This window comes from Balaenoptera physalus, assembly GCF_965194825.1.
Source record: "Balaenoptera physalus genome assembly, chromosome: X".
In the NCBI taxonomy this organism is placed as follows: Eukaryota; Metazoa; Chordata; class Mammalia; order Artiodactyla; family Balaenopteridae; genus Balaenoptera; species Balaenoptera physalus.
The window spans coordinates 80,802,790-80,824,463 of NC_138903.1; the positions used below are offsets into that span (position 1 = coordinate 80,802,790).

A 21,674-nucleotide genomic window follows, 5' to 3' on the forward strand; every position below is an offset into this window, starting at 1 on the left:
CTTCTCAATATAAAAAATAGAAGGCAGATGGCAAAAACAAAATTGGCATATAAAACGCTTGAAAACATACCTGGCAACCTAGAATTTCTTAACCAGTGAAAATATTAATCAAGAAGCAATATTAGAAAGGATAAAAAGTCATTACAGTACAGAAATATTAAAATTTATGTTTTATAACCCAATCACATCACTCCAAAACAAATAAATCAAAAACTAAAATAATTAAAGGGAGAAATAGATTATGATTTAAATTTCCATCTAAGGAAAATAGAAAAATAAAAACAAAGCAAAAGTAAGAAACATAGTGGCAAAGAAATAATACAGATAAGAGTAGAAAATTTAAAAGGAAATAAAAGTAAAATAGAGGATATCTATAAACAGTTAATTCTTCAAAAAAATAGTAAAATTTAATAACCTAGTGCGACTAATCAAGAAAAAAAGAGGTAAAAAGTATCCCTTATTTCAGGAATGAAAAAAATGAGTGCAATTACAGACTCTTTAGACATCATAAAGATAAGACATATTATGAACATCATTCTGCTAATAATTTTAATTAGATGAAATAAATTCCTCAAATTTACAACATACAAAAGCTAATAGAAGAAAGATATGAATAGTCAAAAATCTATTAAAGAAATTAAATTCTTCATTACAAAATCTTCCCACAGAGAATACCCCAGATCCAAATGACTTTGTTGGTGATTATTTCTAAATATTTAATGAAGAAATAACTCGAATACAGAAAAACTGGTTCAGAGAATAGGAAAGAAGGGAATACTTCATAACATTTATTTAATGGGAAAAGCATAATCTTGATCCCAAAACCTGACAAGGACACTATAAGAAAAAAAATTTTCAATCAAACTCTATAATTTAAATAGATGCAAAAATTCTTAAGAAAATATTAGCAAATTGAATATAGTGACATATAAAAAGCATAATGCATCACAGTGCTTATCCCTAGTAGTCAAGACTGATTTGACATTTAATTATCAGTTAATTCACCATGTGTCCAAAAAAATAGGAGAAAATTATATGATCACATCAATAGGAAACAAAAAGTATGTATGATCATCTCAATAAATTAAAAAAAAAATAAAACCATTTGCAAATTCCAATGTTAATTCATTTTTTAAAAGTCTTTAAAACCTCTTAAATGGAATTTATTCTGATTATAACATCAATAATCTATAGAAAATATTATACTCAATGGAAGAATATTTAAAACCTATCCCTGATACAAACAGCTCATGCAGCTCTATTTCAAAAAAACAAACAACCCAATCAAAAAATGGGCAAAAGATCTAAATAGACATTTCTCCAAAGACATACATATGGACAAAAAGCACATGAAAAGAGGCACAACATCACAAATTATTAGAGAAATGCAAATCAAAACTACAATGAGGTATCACCTCACACCGGTCAGAATGGCCATCATCAAAAAAATCTATAAATAATAAATGCTGGTTAGGGTGTGGAGAAAAGGGAACCCTCCTACACTTTTGGTGGGAATGTAAATTGGTACAGTGACTATGGAAAACAGTATGGAGGTTCCTTAAAAAACTAAAAATAGAGTTACTGTATGATCCAGCAATCCCACTCCTGGGCATATATCTGGAGGAAACTATAATTCAAAAAGATACATGCACCCCAATATTCATTGCAACACTATTTACAATAGCCAAGACATGGAAGCAACCTAAATGTCCATTGAAAGATGAACGGATAAAGAAAATGTGGTGTACACTGTATAGCACAGGAAATGCTGCTCAATATTATGTAGCAACCTAAATGGGAAAATAATTTGAAAAATAAGGATACATGTATATGTATAACTGAATCACTTTGCTGTACACCTGAAACTAACACAACATTGTTAATCAAGTTTACTCCAATATAAAATAAAAAGTTAAAAAAAATAAAAGGGGCAAGAAGAAAGGCATAATAAAAAAAAAGGTGTGAGATATATATATATACACATATACATACAATGGAATATTACTCAGTCATAAAAAAGAAAGAAATAATCCCATTTGCAGCAACATGGTTGGACATAGAGATTGTCATACTGAGTGAAGTAAGTCAGACAGAGGAAGACAAATATCATATGATATAGCTTATATGTGGAATCTAAAAAAAAGAGTACAAATGAACTTATTTACAAAACAGAAGTAGAGTCACAGATGTAGAAAAAAAACTTATGGTCACAAAAGGGGAAACGTGGGTGGGGGGGATAAATTAGGAATTTGGAATTAACATATACACATTACTATATATAAGATAGGTAGTCAACAAGGACCTACTGTATAGCACAGGGAACTCTACTCAATATTCTATAATAACCTATATGGGAAAAGAACCTGAAAAAGAATGGATATATGTATATGTATAACTGAATCACTTTTTTGTACAGCAGAAACTAACACAACATTGTAAATCAATATATTCCAATATAAAATAAAAAAATTAAATTAAAAAAAGAAAGAAAAAATAAAAAAATAAAACCTATCCCTGAGATCAGGGAATAATGTAGACATAGAGGAAGCTGAGGGAGAAGTGTTGATGTGACATGATGCAACGCGAAGAGGGAGAGCTTGTAAAACTCAAGATGTGTCTCCTCCCTTTTCCACTTTCATGGGCTTTTTCCTATACTCTCCTGGTCATACACCATACTTCTCCTCTGTCCATAATTAGTTACTACTTTCTCCAGAGGTCATTAATCCAAGTCTTATAAACTCAAATATCTTTGGAGGCTACATGATATCATGAAGCAGAAATAAATCTAAACTGACCTTGCCTCAGTATCTAAGAGTTAATAGGTAGAGAGAGAGACTATAAATAGAACTAATGTCCCTTCTAAAGAGAGAAGGCTCTTCTTAGCTCTAGGTAGTTGTTGATATGAGAGAATGCAGGTCAGCTGATCATAGATTATTTTAGAAGATGAAAATCTGGATTTTTATTTGGAATGTAAATAAATAATTCTAACTTCCTAAAACACTACATAAACTAAATTTAATGCATCTATTGGACATATTTGGTCCATTGGACACCAGTCTGTGACCTCTGCTTTACAAGATAGAGTTGGGACAGTACTTAAATATAGTTGGAAAACCCAGAATAGATAAGAAGGCAGTAGCCAATTTAGAATGCAGCAGACATTTAATCAAATATCCAGTGAATAGATGCAGTTTTATTTGGATATGCTTTCTATTATTAGCATTATTCCTCAACATAGCCATAGTTTGCTCTGCCTTTTGCAAAAAAGTACCGCAGACTGGGTGGCTTAAACAACAGAAATTAATTTTCTCATAGTTCTGGAGGATAGAAGTCTAAAATCAAGGTGTTAGCAGGATTGATTTCTTCTGAGTCCTTTCTCCTTGGCTTGTATATGGGTATCTTCTCCCTGTGTCTTTACATGTATTTCTTCTGTGTCTGTCTGTCTCCTAATCTTTGCTTATAAACATACTAGTCATATTGGCTTAGGACCTACCCATATGTCCTCATTTTACCTTAATTACCTCTTTAAAGACCCTATCTCCAAATACAGTACAGGAGATTAGGAATTCAACATATGAATTGCGGATTGAGGGGCACATAATTCAGCCCATTAGAAACTGCTTCTCAGATTTTTTAACCATTAGCTTCAAAATTATCTGTCAATGGTATCATATGTTCCCCAAAGGATAATATCTAGACGAAAGTCTGAGCATTTTAAAAATCATCTACTACAGAATCATCTTTTACCTTTTATGATTATATCAATGTTGCAGGACATTAATTTTACTGAGCTTTATATTGCAGACTTCCAATTGACAAATTATATTGTTAGCATTTAGTTTTCATGTTAAGAATTTTCAAAAGGGATTTTTGAGACCTTCTGAGCTAGAAACTAGTATGTGTGTGTGTGTGTGTGTGTGTGTGTATGTGTGTTGGAATGTGTCTGTGTGTATTTGTGTGTGTGCATATAGTTTTTACCTCTTTCAAATTGGTATTTTTTTCTTCCACCTACATTCATACTGAATGTGTATCACCAGTATATATTTTCTACTCACCAAGCATACACTTTCATGCCACCTTACTACCATAACACTCAAATCGTGGATCTGAAATTGCTTCTTTAAAGAATCCTTTCCTGGGCACATTCTCATGTTACTTCAGTTTATGATTAAAGTATAATATACTTCTCAGGACTTATTATTATAATTAATTGTGGACTAATTTATTCATTTACTCTCTATCTTCCCTAGTAGGTGACAAACTCCATGAAAACAGAGATCCTCTTTTATCACCTATCACATACACAGTACCTGGCACATGGCAGAACTCAGTACATTTTTTTCAATGAATTATGGAAGATGGAAAGAAGGAAGTTCACATAACACATTGATAATGTGGAGGGCTCCTTAGAAAAAATGATTATGACTGGTTGACATACAACTAAGTCTATTCTCTATGACTGGGGCCTGGGAGTGCAAAACCATTTTCACAAAATCAATTTACTAGCCTAATGTGCCACAAACTTATTTGGTTATAAGAATTATATGGAAGAAGCTTCATCCATCAGAGGGCAGACAGCAGGAGCAAGAAGAACTACAGCCTGTGGAACAAAAACCACATTCACAGAAAGATAGACAAGATGAAAAGGCAGAGGGCTATGTACCAGATGAAGGAACAAGATAAAACCCCTGAAAAACAAATAAATAAAATGGAGATAGGCAATCTTCCAGAAAAAGAATTCAGAATAATGACAGTGAAGATGACACAGGACCTCGGAAAAAGAATGGAGGCAAAGATCGAGAAGATGCAAGAAATGTTTAACAAAGATCTAGAAGAAATAAAGAACAAACACACAGAGATGAACAATACAATAACTGAAATGAAAAATACATTAGAAGGAATCAATAGCAGAATAACTGAAGCAGAAGAACGGATAAGAGACCTGGAAGACAGAATGGTGGAATTCACTGCTGCAGAACAGAATAAAGAAAAAAGAATGAAAAGAAATGAAGACAGCCTAAGAGACCTCTGGGACAACATTAAATGCACCAACATTAGCATTGTAGGGGTCCCAGAAGGAGAAGAGACAGAGAAAGGACTCAAGAAAATATTTGAAGAGATTATAGTCGAAAACTTCCCTAACACGGGGAAGGAAAGAGCCAACCAAGTCCAGGAAGTTCAGAGAGTCCCAGGCAGGATAAACACAAGGAGAAACAAGCCGAGACACATAGTAATCAAATTGGCAAAAATTAAAGACAAAGAAAAATTATTGAAAGCAACAAGGGAAAAACGACAGATAAAATACAAGGGAACTCCCATAGGGGTAACAGTTGATTTCTCAGCAGAAACTCTACAAGCCAGAAGGGACTGGCATGATATATTTAAAGTGATGAAAGGGAAGAACCTACAACCAAGATTACTCTACCCAGCAAGGATCTCATTCAGATTCAACAGAGAAATCAATAGCTTTACAGACAAGCAAAAGCTAAGAGAATTCAGCAGCACCAAACCAGCTTTACAACAAATGCTAAAGGAACTTCTCTAAGTGGGAAACACAAGAGAAGAAAAGGACCTACAAAAACCAAACCCATAACAATTAAGAAAATGGTAATAGGAACATACATATCGATAATTACCTTAAAAGTGAATGGATTAAATGCTCCAACCAAAAGAGTAGACTGGCTGAATGGATACAAAAACAAGACCCATACATATGCTGTCTACAAGAGACCCACTTCAGACCTAGGGACACATATAAACTGAAAGTGAGGGGATGGAAAAAGATATTCCATGCAAATGGAAATCAAAAGAAAGCTGGAGTAGCAATTCTCATATCAGACAAAATAGACTTTAAAATAAAGACTATTACAAGAGACAAAGAAGGACACTACATAACGATCAAGGGATAGATCCAAGAAGAAGACATAACAATTGGAAATATATATGCACCCAACGTAGGAGCACCTCAATACATAAGGCAAATACTAACAGCCATAGAAGGGGAAATCGACAGTAACACAATCATAGCAGGGGACTTTAACACCCCACTTTCACCAATGGACAGATCATCCAAAATGAAAATAAATAAGGAAACACAAGCTTCAAATGATACATGAAACAGATGGAATTAATTGATATTTATAGGACGTTCCATTCAAAAACAAAAGAATACACTTTCTTCTCAAGTGCTCAAAAACATTCTCCAAGATAGATAATATCTTGGGTCACAAATCAAGCCTTGGTAAATTTAAGAAAATTGAAATTGTATCAAGCATCTTTTCCGACCACAACGCTATGGGACTAGATATCAATTACAGGAAAAAATCTGAAAAAATACAAACACATGGAGGCTAAACAATACAGTACTTAATAACCAAGAGATCACTGAAGAAATCAAAGAGGAAATCAAAAAATACCTAGAAACAAATGACAATGAAAACACAACAACCTAAAACCTATGGGATGTAGCAAAAGCAGTTCTAAGAGGGAAGTTTACAGCAATACAATCTTACCTTAAGAAACAAGAACATCTCAACTGAACAAACTAACCTTACACCTAAAGCATTAGAGGAAGAAGAACAAAAACAAAAAAAACCCCAAGTTAGCAGAAGGAAAGAAATCATAAACATCAGATCAGAAATAAATGAAAACGAAATGAAGGAAACGATAACAAAGATCATTTAAACTAAACGCTGGTTCTTTGAGAAGATAAACAAAATTGATAAACCATTAGCCAGATGCATCAAGAAAAAAAGGGAGAAGACTCAAATCAATAGAATTAGAAATGAAAAAGGGGAAGTAACAACTGACACTGCAGAAATACAAATGATCATGAGAGATTACTACAAACAACTCTATGCCAATAAAATGGACAACCTGGAAGGAATGGACAAATTCTTAGAAATGCACAAACTTCCGAGACTGAACCAGGAAGAAATATAAAATATGAACAGACCAATCACAAGCACTGAAATTGAAACTGTGATTTAAAATCTTCCAACAAACAAAAGCCCAGGACCAGATGGCTTCACAGGCAAACTCTATCAAACATTTAGAGAAGAGCCGACACCTATCCTTCTCAAACTCTTCCAAAATATAGCATAGAGAGGAACAGTCCAAAATTTATTCTACGAGGCCACCATCACCCTGATAACAAAACCAGACAAAGATGTCACAAAGAAAGAAAACTACAGGCCAATATCACTAAGGAACATATATGCAAAAATCCTCCACAAAATACTAGCAAACAGAATCCAACAGCACATTAAAAGGATCATACACCATGATCAAGTGGGGTTTATCACAGGAATGCAAGGATTCTTCAATATACGCAAATCAATCAATGTGATACCTCATATTAACAAATTGAAGAAGAAAAACCATTTGATCATCTCAATCGATGCAGAGAAAGCTATCAACAAAATTCAACACCTGTTTATGATAAAAACCCTGCAGAAAGTAGGCATAGAGGGAACTTTCCTCAACAAAATAAAGGCCATATATGACAAACCCAAAGCCAAAATCATCCTCAATGGTGAAAAACTGAAAGCATTTCCACTAAGATCAGGAACAAGACAAGGTTGCCCACTCTAACCACTATTATTCAACATAGTTTTGGAAGTTTTAGCCACAGCAATCAGAAAAGAAAACGAAATAAAAGGAATCCAAATGGGAAAAGAAGAAGTAAAGCTGTAACTGTTTGCAGATTACACGATAATATACATAGAGAATCCAAAAGATACTACCAGAAAACTACTAGAGCTAATCAATGAATTTGGTAAAGTAGCAGGATACAAAATTAATGCACAGAAATTTCTTGCATTCCTATATACTAATGATGAAAAATCTGAAGGAGAAATTAAGGAAACATTCCCATTTACCACTGCAACAACAAAAAGAATAAAATACCTAAGAATAAACCACCTAGGGAGAAAAAAGACCTTTATGCAGAAAACTATAAGACACTGATGAAAGAAATTAAAGATGATACCAACAGATAGAGAGATACGCCATGTTCTTGGATTGGAAGAATCAATATTGTGGAAATGACTCTACTACCCAAAGCAATCTACAGATTCAATGCAATCCGTACCAAACTACCACTGGCATTTTTCACAGAACTAGAACAAAAATTTTCACAATTTGTATGGAAACACAAAAGACCCCAAATAGCCAAAGCAATCTTGAGAACGAAAAATGGAGCTGCAGGAATCAGGCTCCCAGACTTCAGACAATACTACAAAGCTATTGTAATGAAGACAGTATGGTACTGGCACAAAAACAGAAATATAGATCAATGGAACAGGATAGAAAGCCCAGAGATAAACCCACACACATAAGGTCACCTTATCTTTGATAAAGGAGGCAAGAATGTACAGTGGAGAAAAGACAGCCTCTTCAATAAGTGGTGCTGGGAAAACTGGACAGCTACATGTAAAAGTATGAAATTAGAACACTCCCTAACACCATACACAAAAATAAACTCAAAATGGATTAAAGACCTAAATGTAAAGCCAGACACTGTCAAACTCTTAGGGGAAAACATAGGCAGAACACTCTATGACATAAATCACAGCAAGATCCTTTTTGACCCACCTCCTAGAGAAATGGAAATAAAAACACAAATAAACAAATGTGACCTAATGAAACTTAAAAGCTTTTGCACAGCAAAGGAAACCATAAACAAGACCAAAAGACAACCCTCAGAATGGGAGAAAATATTTGCAAATGAAGCAACTGACAAAGGATTAGTCTCCAAAATTTACAAGCAGCTCAAGCAGCTCAATAACAAAAAAACAAACAACCCAATCCAAAAATGACCAGAAGACCTAAATAGACATCTCTCCAAAGAAGATATACAGATTGCCAACAGACACATGAAAGAATGCTCAACATCATTAATCATTAGGGAAATACAAATCTAAACTACAATAAGATATCATCTCACACCAGTCAGAATGGCCATTATCAAAAAATCTAGAAACAATAAATGCTGGAGAGGGTGTGGAGAAAAGGGAACCCTCTGTCACTATTGGTGGGAATGTAAATTGATACAGCCACTAAGGAGAACAGTATGGAGTTTCCTTAAAAAACTAAAACTAGAACTACCATACGACCCAGCAATCCCACTACTGGGCATATACCCTGAGAAAACCATAATTCTAAAAGAGTCATGTACCAAAATGTTCATTGCAGCTCTATTTACAATATCCAGGACATGGAAGCTACCTAAGTGTCCATCAACAGATGAATGGATAAAGAAGATGTGGCACATATATACAATGGAGTATTACTCAGCCATAAAAAGAAAAGAAATGGAGTTATTTGTAGTGAGGTCAATGCAACTAGAGTATGTCATACAGAGTGAAGTAAGTCAGAAAGAGAAAAACAAATACTGTATGCTAACAGATATATATAGAATCTAAAAAACCAACAAAAAAAATTTATGAAGAACCTAGGGGCAAGACGGGAATAAAGACACAGATCTATTAAAGAATGGATTGAGGATATGGGGAGGGGGAAGGGTAAGCTGTGACAAAGTGAGAGAGTGGCATGGACATATATACACTACCAAAGGAAAATAGACATCTAGTGAGAAGCAGCCTCATAGCACAGGGAGATCAGCTCAGTGCTTTGTGACCACCTAGAGGGGTGGGATAGGGAGGGTGGGAGGGAGGGAGACACAAGAGGGAAGAGATATAAGAACATATGTATATGTATAACTGATTCACTTCACGATAAAGCAGAAACTAACACATCATTGTAAAACAATTAACTCAAATAAAGATGTTAAAAACAAAACAAAACAAAAAAGACTATTGTGGCTTAGATAGGAAACAACTCAAGTGTCTGTCAACAGATGGAAAAAAAAGAAATGAATTACAGGGAAAAAACATAAAAAACACGAACACATGGAGGCTAAACAATACATTACTAAATAACCAAGAGATCACTGAAGAAATCAAAGAGGAAATCAAAAAATACCTAGAAACAAATGACAATGGAAACACGAAGATTGAAAACCTATGGGATGCAGCAAAAGCATTTCTAAGAGGGAAGTTTATAGCTATACAAGCCTACCTCAAGAAACAAGAAAAATCTCAAATAAACAATCTAACCTTAAACCTAAAGGAACTAGAGAAGGAAGAACAAACAAAACCCAAAGTTAGCAGAAGGAAAGAAATCAAAGATCAGAGCAGAAATAAATGAAATAGAAACAAAGAAATATATAGCAAAGATCAATAAAACTAAAAGCTGGTTCTTTGAGAAGATAAACAAAATTGATACACCATTAGCCAGACTCATCAAGAAAAAGAGGGAGAGTACTCAAATCAGTAAAATTAGGAAGGAAGAAGGAGAAGTTACAACAGACACCGCAGAAACACAAAGCATCCTAAGAGACTGCTACCAGCAACTCTATGCCAATAAAATGGACAACCAGGAAGAAATTAACAAATTCTTAGAAAGGTATAATATTCCAAGACTGAACCAGGAAGAAATAGAAAATACGAACAGACCAATCACAAGTAATGAAGTTGAAACTGTGATTAAAAATCTTCCAAAAAACAAAAGTCCAGAACCAGATGGCTTCACAGGTGAATTCTATCAAACATTTAGAGAAGAGCTAACACCCAACTTTCTCAAACTCTTACAAAACTTTGCAGAGGATTGAACACTCCCAATCCCATTCTATGAGGCCACCATAACCCTGATACCAAAACCAGGCAAAGATACTACAAAAAAATAAAATTACAGACCAATATCACTGATGAAAAGATGCGAAAGTCCTCAACAAAATACTAGCAAACAGAATCCAACAGCACATTAAAAGGATCATTCACCACGATCAAGTGGCATTTATCCCAGAGATGCAAGGATTCTTTAATATACACAAATCAATCAATGTGATACACCATATTAACAAACTGAATAATAAAACCATATGATCATCTTAATAGATGCAGAAAAAGCTTTTGACAAAATTCAACACCAGTTTACGATAAAAACTCTCCAGAAAGTGGGCATAGAGGGAACCTACTTCAACATAATAAATGCCATATATGACAAACTCACAGCAAGCAGCATCATTCTCAATGGTGAAATACTGAAAGCCTTTCCTCTAAGATTAGGAACAAGAGACGGATATCCACTCTCACCACTATTATTCAACATAGTTTTGGAAGTCCTAGCCATGGCAATCAGGGAAGAGAAAGAAATAAAAAGAATACAAATTGGAAAAGAAGAAATAAAACTGTCACTGTTTGCAGATGACATGATACTATACATAGAGAATCCTAAAGATGCCACCAGAAACCTACTTGATCTAATCAATGAATTCGGTAAATTTGCAGGATACAAAATTAATGCACAGAAATCTCTTGCATTCCTATATACTAATGATGAAAAATCTGAAGGAGAAATTAAGGAAACATTCCGATATACCACTGCAACAACAACAACAAAAAATACTTAGGAATAAACCTACCTACGGAGACAAAAGACCTTTATGCAGAAAACTATAAGACACTGATGAAAGAAATTAAAGATGATACCAACAGATGGAGAGATATGCCATGTTCTTGGATTGGAAGAATCAATATTGTGGAAATAACACTACTACCCAAAGCAATCTACAGGTTCAATGCAATCCCTATCAAACTACCAATGGCATTTTTCACAGAACTAAAACAAAACATTTCACAATTTGTATGGAGGCACAAGAGACCCCGAAAAGCCAAAGCAGTCTTGAGGGAAAATAATGGAGCTGAAGGAATCAGACTCCCTGACTTCAGACTATACTACAAAGCTACAGTAATCAAGACAATATGGTACTGGCACAAAAACAGAAATATAGATCAATGGAACAGGATAGAAAACCCAGAGAGGAGAAGATGGCAGAAGAGTAAGACACAGAGATCACCTTCCTCCCCACAGATATATCAGAAATACATCTACACGTGGAACTGCTCCTATAGAACACCCACTGAACGCTGGCAGAAGACGTCAGACCTCCCAAAAGGAAAGAAACTCCCCACATACCTGGGTACGGCAAAAGAAAAATGAAATAACAGAGGCAAAAGAATAGAGATGGGACCTGCACCAGTGGGAGGGAGCTGTGAAGGAGGAAAGGTTTCCACACACTAGGAAGCCCCTTCGCAGGCGGAGACTACGGGTGGCAGAGGGGGGAATCTTCGGAGCCACAGAAGAGAGTGCAGCAACAGGGGTGCGGAGAGCAAAGTGGAGAGATTCCCGCACAGAGGATTGGTGCCGACCAGCACTCACCAGCCCGAGAGGCTCGTCTGCTCACCCGCCGGGGCGGGCAGGGGCTGGGAGCTTAGGCTCGGGCTTCGGTCGGATTGCAGGGAGAAGACTGCGGTTGGCGGCGTGAACACAGCCTGAAGGGGTTAGTGCACCACAGCTAGCCTGGGTGGGGGGGAGTCTGGGAAAAGGTCTGGAGCTGCAGAAGAGGCAAGATACTTTTTCATGCCTCTTTGTTTCCTGGTGCGAGAGGAGAGGGGATTCAGAGCGCCGCCTAAACGAGCTCCAGACATTGTCGCGAGCCGTGGCTATCAGTGCGGACCCCAGAGACGGGCATGAGATGCTAAGGCTGCTGCTGCCACCTCCAAGAAGCCTGTGTGCAAGCACAGGTCACTATCCACACCGCCCCTCCCGGGAGCCCGTGCAGCCCGCCACTGCCAGGGTCCCGTGATCCAGGGACAACTTCCCTGGAAGAACGCATGGCACGCCTCAGGCTGCTGCAACGTCACACCGGCCTCTGCCGCTGCAGGCTCGCCCCGCATCTGTACCCCTCCCTCCCCCCGTCCTGAGTGAGCCAGAGCCCCCGAAACAGCTGCTCCTTTAACCCCGTCCTGTGTGAGCGAAGAAGAGACGCCCTCAGGCGACCTACATGCAGAGGTGGCTCCAAATCCAAAGCTGAACCCCGGGAGCTGTACAAACCCAGAAGAGAAAGGGAAATTTCTCCCAGCAGCCTCAGAAGCGGCGGTTTAAAGCTCCACAAACAACTTGATATAGCTGCATCTGTTGAATACCTGAATAAAAAATGAATCATCCCAAATTGAGGAGGTGGAATTTGGGATCAGTATATACTATTTTTTCCCCTTTTCCTCTTTTTGTGAGTGTGTATGTGTATGCTTCTCTGTGAGATTTTGTCTGTATAGCTTTGCTTTCTCCATTTGTCCTAGGCTTCGGTCTGTCCATTTTTGTTTTTTTTTTTTACTTAAAATTTTTTTTTCTTAATAATTATTTTTTGTTTTAATAACTCTATTTTATTTTATCTTTATTTTATTTTATTTTATTTTTTCCTCTTTCTTTCTTTCTTTCTTTCTATTTTTTTCTCCCTTTATTCTGAGCCATGAGGATGAAAGGCTCTTGGTGCTCCAACCAGGCATCAGGGCAGTGCCTCTGAGGTGGGAGAGCCAACTTCAGAACACTGGTCTACAAGAGACCTCCCAGCTCCATGTAATACCAAACAGTGAAAATCTCCCAGAGATCTCCATCTCAACACCAAGACCCAGTTCACTCAACAACGAGCAAGCTACAGTGCTGGACACCATATGCCAAACAACTAGCAAGACAGGAAGACAGCCCCATCCATTAGCAGAGAGGCTGCCTAAAATCATAATAAGGCCACTGATACCCCAAAACACACCATCATATGTGGACGTGCCCACCAGAAAGACAAGATCCAGCCTCATCCACCAGAAAACAGGCACTAGTGCCCTCTACCAGGAAGCCTATACAACCCACTGAACCAACCTTAGCCACTGGGGACAGATACCAAAAACAAAAGGAACGACGAACTGGCAGCCTGCGAAAAGGAGACCCCAAACACGGTAAGATAAGTTAAATGAGAAGACAGAAAAACACACAGCAGATGAAGGAGCAAGGTAAAAACACACCAGACCTAACAAATGAAGAGGAAATAGGCAGTCTACCTGAAATAGAAATCAGAATAGTGATAGTAAAGATGATTGAAAATCTTAGAAATAGAATAGACAAAATGCAAGAAACATTTAACAAGGATGTAGAAGAACTAAAGAGGAACCAAGCAATGATGAAAAACACAATAAATGAAATTAAAAATACTCTAGATGGGATCAATAGCAGAATAACTGAGGCAGAAGGACGGGTAAGTGACCTGGAAGATAAAATAGTGGAAATAACTACTGCAGAGCAGTATAAAGAAAAAAGAATGAAAAGAACTGAGGACAGTCTCAGAGACCTCTGGGACAACATTAAACTCACCAACATTCGAATTATAGGGGTCCCAGAAGAAGGAGAGAAAAAGAAAGGGACTGAGAAAATATTTGAAGAGATTATAGTTGAAAACTTCCCTAATATGGGAAAGGAAATAGTTCATCAAGTTCTGGAAGCACAGAGAGTCCAATAAATGATAAATCCAAGGAGAAACGCACCAAGACACATATTAATCAAACTATCAAAAATTAAATATAAAGAAAACATATTAAAAGCAGCAAGGGAAAACAACAAATAACACACAAGGGAATCCCCATAAGGTTAACAGCTGATCTTTCAGTAGAAACTCTGCAAGCCAGTAGGGAGTGGCAGGATATACTTAAAGTGATGCAGGAGAAAAACCTACAACCAAGATTACTGTACCCAGCAAGGATCTCATTCAGATTTGATGGAGAAATTAAAACCTTTAGAGACAAGCAAAAGCTGAGAGAGTTCAGCAGCACCAAACCAGCTTTACAACAAATGCTAAAGGAACTTCCCTAGGCAAGAAACACAAGAGAAGGAAAACACCTACAATAACAAACCCAAAACATTTAAGAAAATGGGAATAGGAACATACATATCGATAATTACCTTAAATGTAAATGGATTAAATGCACCCACCAAAAGACACAGACTGGCTGAATGGGTACAAAAACAAGACCCATACATATGCTGTCTACAAGAGATCCACTTCAGATCTAGGGACACATACAGACTGAAAGTGAGGGGATGGAAAAAGATATTCCATGCAAATGGAAATCAAAAGAAAGGTGGAGTAGCAATTCTCATATCAGACAAAATAGACTTTAAAATAAAGACTATTACGAGAGACAAAGAAGGACACTACAAAGAAGGACACTACATAATGATCGATCCAAGAAGAAGGTATAACAAGTGTAAATATTTATGCACCCAACATAGAAGCAACTCAATACATAAGGCAAATATTAACAGCCATAAAAGGGGGAATCAACAGTAACACAATCATAGTAGGGGACTTTAACACCCCACTTTCTTCAATGTATAAATCAAACAAAATGAAAATAAATAAGGAAACCCAAGCTTTAAATGATACATTAAACAAGATGGACTTAATTGATATTTATAGGACATTCACCCAAAAACAACAGAATACATATTTTTCTCAAGTGCTCATGGAACATTCTCCAGGATCGATCATATCTTGGTTCACAAATCAAGCCTTGGTAAATTTAAGAAAATTGAACTCGTATCAAGTATCTTTTCCGACCACAACACTATGAGACTAGATATCAATTACAGGAAGAGATCTGCAAAAAATAAAAACACATGGAGGCTAGACAATACTCTACTTAATAACGAAGTGATCACTGAAGAAATCAAAGGGGAAATCAAAAAATACCTAGAAACAAATGACAATGAAGACACGATGACCCAAAACCTATGGGATGCAGCAAAAGCAGTTATAAGAGGGAAGTTTATAGCAATACAAGCCTACCTCAAGAAACAGGAAACATCTCGAATAAACAACCTAACCTTGCACCTAAAGCAATTAGAGAAAGAAGAGCAAAAAATCCCCAAAGTTAGCAGAAGGAAAGAAATCATAAAGATCAGATCAGAAATAAATGAAAAATAAATGAAGGAAACAATAGCAAAGATCAACAAAACTAAAAGCTGGTTCTTTGAGAAGATAAACAAAATTGATAAACCATTAGCCAGACTAATCAAGAAAAAAAGGGAGAAGACTCAAATCAATAGAATTAGAAATGAAAAAGGAGAAGTAACAACTGACACTGCAGAAATACAAACAATCATGAGCGATTACTACAAGCAACTCTATGCCAATAAAATTCTTAGAAATGCACAACCTGCCGAAACTGAACCAGGAAGAAATAGAAAATATGAACAGCCGAATCACAAGCACTGAAATTGAAACTGTGATTAAAAATCTTCCAACAAACAAAGGCCCAGGACCAGATGGCTTCACAGGCGAATTCTATCAAACATTTAGAGAAGAGCTAACACCTATCCTTCTCAAACTCTTCCAAAATATTGCAGAGGGAGGAACACTCCCCAACTCATTCTACGAGGCCACTATCACCCTGATACCAAAACCAGACAAAGATGTCACGAAGAAAGAAAACTACAGACCAATATCACTGATGAAAATAGATGCAAAAATCCTCAACAAAATACTAGAAAAAAAAATCCAACAGCACATTGAAAGTGTCATACACCAAGATCAAGTGGGGTTTATCCCAGGAATGCAAGCATTCTTCAATATGTACAAATCAATCAATGTGATCAACCACATTAACCAAGTTAAGGAAAAAACCATATGATAATGTCAATAGATGCAGAAAAAGCTTTTGATAAAATTCAACACCCATTTATGATAAAAAACCTCCAGAAAGTATGCATAGAGGAAACTTACCTCAACATAATAAAGGCCATATATGACAAATCAGCAGCCAACTACTTTCTCAATGGTGAAAAACTGAAACCATTTCCACTAAGATCAGGAACAAGACAACGTTGTCCAATCTCACTATTATTATTCAACATACTTTTGGAAGATTTAGCCACAGCAATAAAAGAAGAAAAAGAAATAAAATGAATCCAAATAAGAAAAGAAGTAAAGCTCTCACTTTTTGCAGATGCCAGGCTACTAATCATAGAGAATCCTAAGCTTGCTACCAGAAAACTACTAGAGCTAATCAACGAATTTGGTAAGGTATCAGGATACAAAATTAATGCACAGAAATTTCTTGGATTCTTAAACTCTAATGATGAAAAATCTGAAAGAGTAATTAAGGAAACACTGCCATTTACCATTCCAACCAAAAGCATAAATTACCTAGGAATAAACCTACTTAAGGAGACCAATGACCTGTATGAAGAAATATATGAGACACTGATGAAAGAAATTAAAGATGATACAAACAGATGGAGAGGTATACCATGTTCTTGGATTGGAAGAATCAACACTGTGAAAAAGACTATACTACCCAAAGCAATCTACTGATTCAGTGCAATCCCTATCAAATTACCAATGGCATTTTTCACAGAACTAGATCAAAAAATTTCACAATTTGTATGGAAACAGAAAAGACCCCGAATAGCCAAAGCAATCTTGAGAAAGAAAAACGGAGCTGGAGGCGTCAGGCTCCCGGACTTCAGACTGTACCACAAAGCTACAGTGATCAAGACAATATAGTACTGGAACAAAAACAGAAATATAGATCAATGGAACAGGATAGAAAGCCCAGAGATAAACCCACGCACATATGGTCACCTTATTTTTGATAAAGGAGGCAAGAATATACAATGGATTAAAGACAGCCTCTTCAATAAGTGGTGCTGGGAAAACTGGACAGCTACATGTAAAAGAATGAAATTAGAACACTCCCTAACACCATACACAGAAATAAACTCAAATGGATTAAAGACCTAAATGTAAAGCCAGACACTATCAAAATAGCTTTATAGGAACTCTGGAAAATAGCTAAAGTCCTACCACAACGAAGTAACCTCCTAATCAAGAGAAACTTTATGAAACCTTATGAAATTTCATGACATTTTTTTCTCACACTTGCCCTACTTTTTCAATAGCATGGTGTAGTTTGCTCTGAAGGAGGCAATAGGCCAGATCCCATTTCTCTCCCTGAAACTGGAGGGAACAGAATGGACATTATTTGCAATATTCTAGCCTTTTGGGGGACTGCCTGAAGGACTGTCTCTGTCCTGCCTAACTCAGATCTTAGGTAGAGAGAAGTGGCAGACACTGCTTATGAAAGGAAAGGAGCACTAGACACCCACAGAGGCCTGAGGCAAAAGATTACATGTAGAAATAAACAATGTAAATTCTAAGACCCTAAGGAGAAGTTGGGATGAGACTACTTGGGAAGTGAAGACATTCAAAAGGAGCCATGTATGGGGGAAATCATAAAAGTGAGACACGGGTCCAGTTAAGAAGCATGTTCAGAAAATACCTGAGAAGATTTTAAGTTTTCACTTTGGGTTTGATCATTAAGCTCAGAGCAAGTCCAGCTCATTAGTGAAGGACTTCCCAGGCACAGAGCCAATCTGCATAGACTGGGAGACTTGGCTGTTTTTTCAAATGTCCAATTTTCTACAAAAAATGAAGAAGCATAAAAAGAAACAAGCAAACATACCCCATTCCAAAGGAAGAAAATAAATGGGCAGAAAGTTTTATGCTCCATACGGCTCCAATAGAAAGAAAAACACAACCCAGATAATTGGAGAAAATATTTGCAAATCACACATTTGATAAGGGAATTGTATGCAGGATATAAAAAGAACTCTTACATCTAAATAATAAAATGAAAACCCATTTAAAATATTTAAATAGATGTGTCTCCAAAGAAGATACAAGGGCCAGTTAACCCATGAAAAGATAGTCAATGTAATTAGTAATCAGGAAAATACAAATACAGATCATCCTGAGATATCATGTCACACCCACCAGAATAGCTATAATTAAAAAGACAGTTTGGAGAAGATGGGGATAAATTTGAACACTCATAAATTACTGGTGGCAGTGTAAAATGGTGAGTCACCTTGGTCATCAAAAAGGGAAACAGAGAGCTACCATACAACCCAGCGATTTTATATATATATATATATATATATATATATATATATATATATATAATATATTATATATATATATATCAAAAGAAATGAAAAAATGTGGTTACAACAAACTTATACATGAATGTTCATTCAGCATTATTCATAATAACCAAAGGTGGAAACAATTCAAATGTGCATTAACTGGACTATGGAAATAAAAATGCAGTATATCTATACAATGGAATATTATTAAGCAATATAAGGAAATGAAGTACTGATACATGCTGCAACATTAATGAACCTTAGAAAGGTTATGCTAAGGGTAAGAGGCCAATCACAAAGAAGTCAATCACAAATATTGTATAATTCCATTTTTATGAAATGTCCAGAACAGGCAAATCTATGGAGACAGATAATAGATTAGTTATTGCCCAGGGCTGGGGGTGATATGGGGATTGGGAATGATGACTTGAGGGTGCAGGCTACTTTGGAGGATAATTAAATTTTTCCAAAATTAATTGTAGTGGTGGATGTGAATTTCTGTGAGTATACTAAAATCATTTGAATCATACAATTTAATAGGTGAATTTTATATGTTAATTATACCTCAATAAAGCTTTCAAAAAAAGGAGAAACTAACCAAAAATAATATGACACCTATGAAATTAGTAACTCAGATTATTACCAATTTCAGGTATAGTAAAATTGAAAGTTACTTTTTAAATTTTGGTAACATTTTTCACTGATTGTTATGCGTATCTGCAAAATTACCTTTATGCAAGACACCTTTCAGCAATAACCATCAGGAAACTTTGAAAAAAAAGGTAGTTTATTACTTAAAAGATGTGGAATTTACACAGCACACCTGGGGTCGTGGGGAGAGAGAGAGAGAGAGAGAGAGAGAGAGAGAGAGAGAGAGAGAGAGAGCACATGCGCCTGGGTTTCTGCCTTTATTGGGGTCTCAGGCAGGAGCCTAGAGTTTCACAGGATCATTATTGGTGATTTAAAACATTAGCACGGGAAATTAAAGCGCTGGAAGACAAAAAAAAAAAATCAAGTAGTCCAAATGATCAGTTATTGAAATCAGCAAAGACCTCTAATACAAAGGAGCCTCAGTGTGGGGAGGCAACCTGACTCTGCATCTTGTCCTGTGGCCGGCAATGTGTTTATTCAAGCTAGTCATCTTTGAAGTGAATGCCTCCTTGAAATGGAAGCCTCAGCAATCAAAACTTGTCATGCATTTGCAGTACGAAAAATAAATAAATAAATAAATAAATAAAAACCACTTTCAGGGCTTACACTGCAATCCACTCTAAGATGCAGAGGCATCAGAGTCAATGGTGAGGAAACTAACTGCCTGGCTAGCTGACATGCTAAAAGTCAGGGGTAGGACATGTTGTAACCCAGAAAGTACTCATATGAATAGGTTTATAGTAGAAAATTCCATAATCATACAGGCAATAATCTGAAATCCAGCTTGTAGCCATTGTCCCAAACTTGAAGTGTCTCCCAATGAAACTAAGTCAGTAACCTCAGGAGCCCTAGGAATGTGTTCAAAGATTTGGGTAATATTGTGAAATATATTAACACCTTGGGCCATTTAGTGTAAGTAGGTTTGAACCTCTCCTGAGTTGGTGGATTTTTGCATACCTCATTGAACTAGTTTTTTAGTCCTGAGAATAGGCTAGTTCAGTTAAAGTTTGTGTATCATTTCAGGAGTCAGTGATGCTAGTAGGCTACTGAAGTTAGGCCTATGGTACAAACAATCAGGTATTTAATAAGAAGCATTTCTATGCATATAAAAGGAAAACAATAGTTAATGATTGGAGCAGAATATAAACCAGATTTTTGAGCCCAAGGGGCAGCCAGTCAAGAAGATTTCTAGGTATCAGAGTCAAAGCCTCTTCAGATGAATTGAAGGTAGGCAGTAACAATCTGATAGATTTTCCTAGTTTGTAGTTTGAATGTCTCTGGTGATCTTTATGAGTGACCCATACAGCAACAGGCATGAATACTGTCCATATGAGAACTGTTGTAATGATTTCTCTGAAGTTTATATAAAGTTGTCCCTCTTTAGCTTACATTGTTTTAGTAAAAGGGCAGTTTTAGTTCTCAATGATTCCAAGTCAAAAGGGTGGAAGAAAAATTGCAAATGTTAGTTTGGAAAGGTTTAGCCAAATAGTGGAGGAAACTAGAAGAATTCAGTATCTGGTCCAGTTTTACAGATAGAAAACAAACCTCAAAGACAATAGGCAGTATTAAAATCTAATATCCACGAAGGTGTATTACTAAAAAATAATTTTTCTCTCTATAATTATCTTTATTTCTACCAAATATAGTCAAATTGAGACTAATTTGTTTGCAAAATAAGTCATTTCAATAAACTTGGCCCAATTTTTTTAACATAAGTGCAGCAAGAATAATAATTGATCATATAGACTCTTTTAAATCTGCTTTGCTAGAATTTTTCATAAAGAATCTCAGATTGAACTTTTAAAGGCCTCTTATGGCCAGGAAAGCCAAGCCGAGGACTTACCATCAGACTTTGCCTGTAATACGTATAGATTCGGGTAAATTCCTCTCTTCTTGGGGTTCTGAAAATATCCTGAGGTTTCTGGACCTTCCAAGAAAGGATATTCTTATTCATCTGGTAGGGCTGCTGGGAAGTTTGTAAGCAAGGTACCAAGATGTTCTTCCAAGGGGCTTTATTGGCTCCATAAAGTTTACCTTAGTTTCTTAAAGCTATCTGGTTATATCTGAGTCTATGCATGTCTCTCTCAAAGACGACATTCCAGTCAAAGCCTTGGTAATATAACTACTCTTTCCAATTGTGTCCTGCT

General features: G+C 36.3%; 1 protein-coding gene across 1 annotated transcript in view; it reads left to right on the top strand.

Annotated features, from left to right (window-relative positions):
- The first annotated feature begins 8,029 nt into the window (after positions 1–8,029).
- Positions 8,030–21,674, top strand: part of LOC309653055 (polyadenylate-binding protein 5) — a 114,941-nt gene continuing 101,296 nt past the window's right edge. Inside the window, exon 1 of the mRNA XM_082447432.1 lies at positions 8,030–9,265. The gene's annotated coding sequence lies outside the window, so the exon portion shown is untranslated. The remainder of the gene's footprint in view (positions 9,266–21,674) is intronic.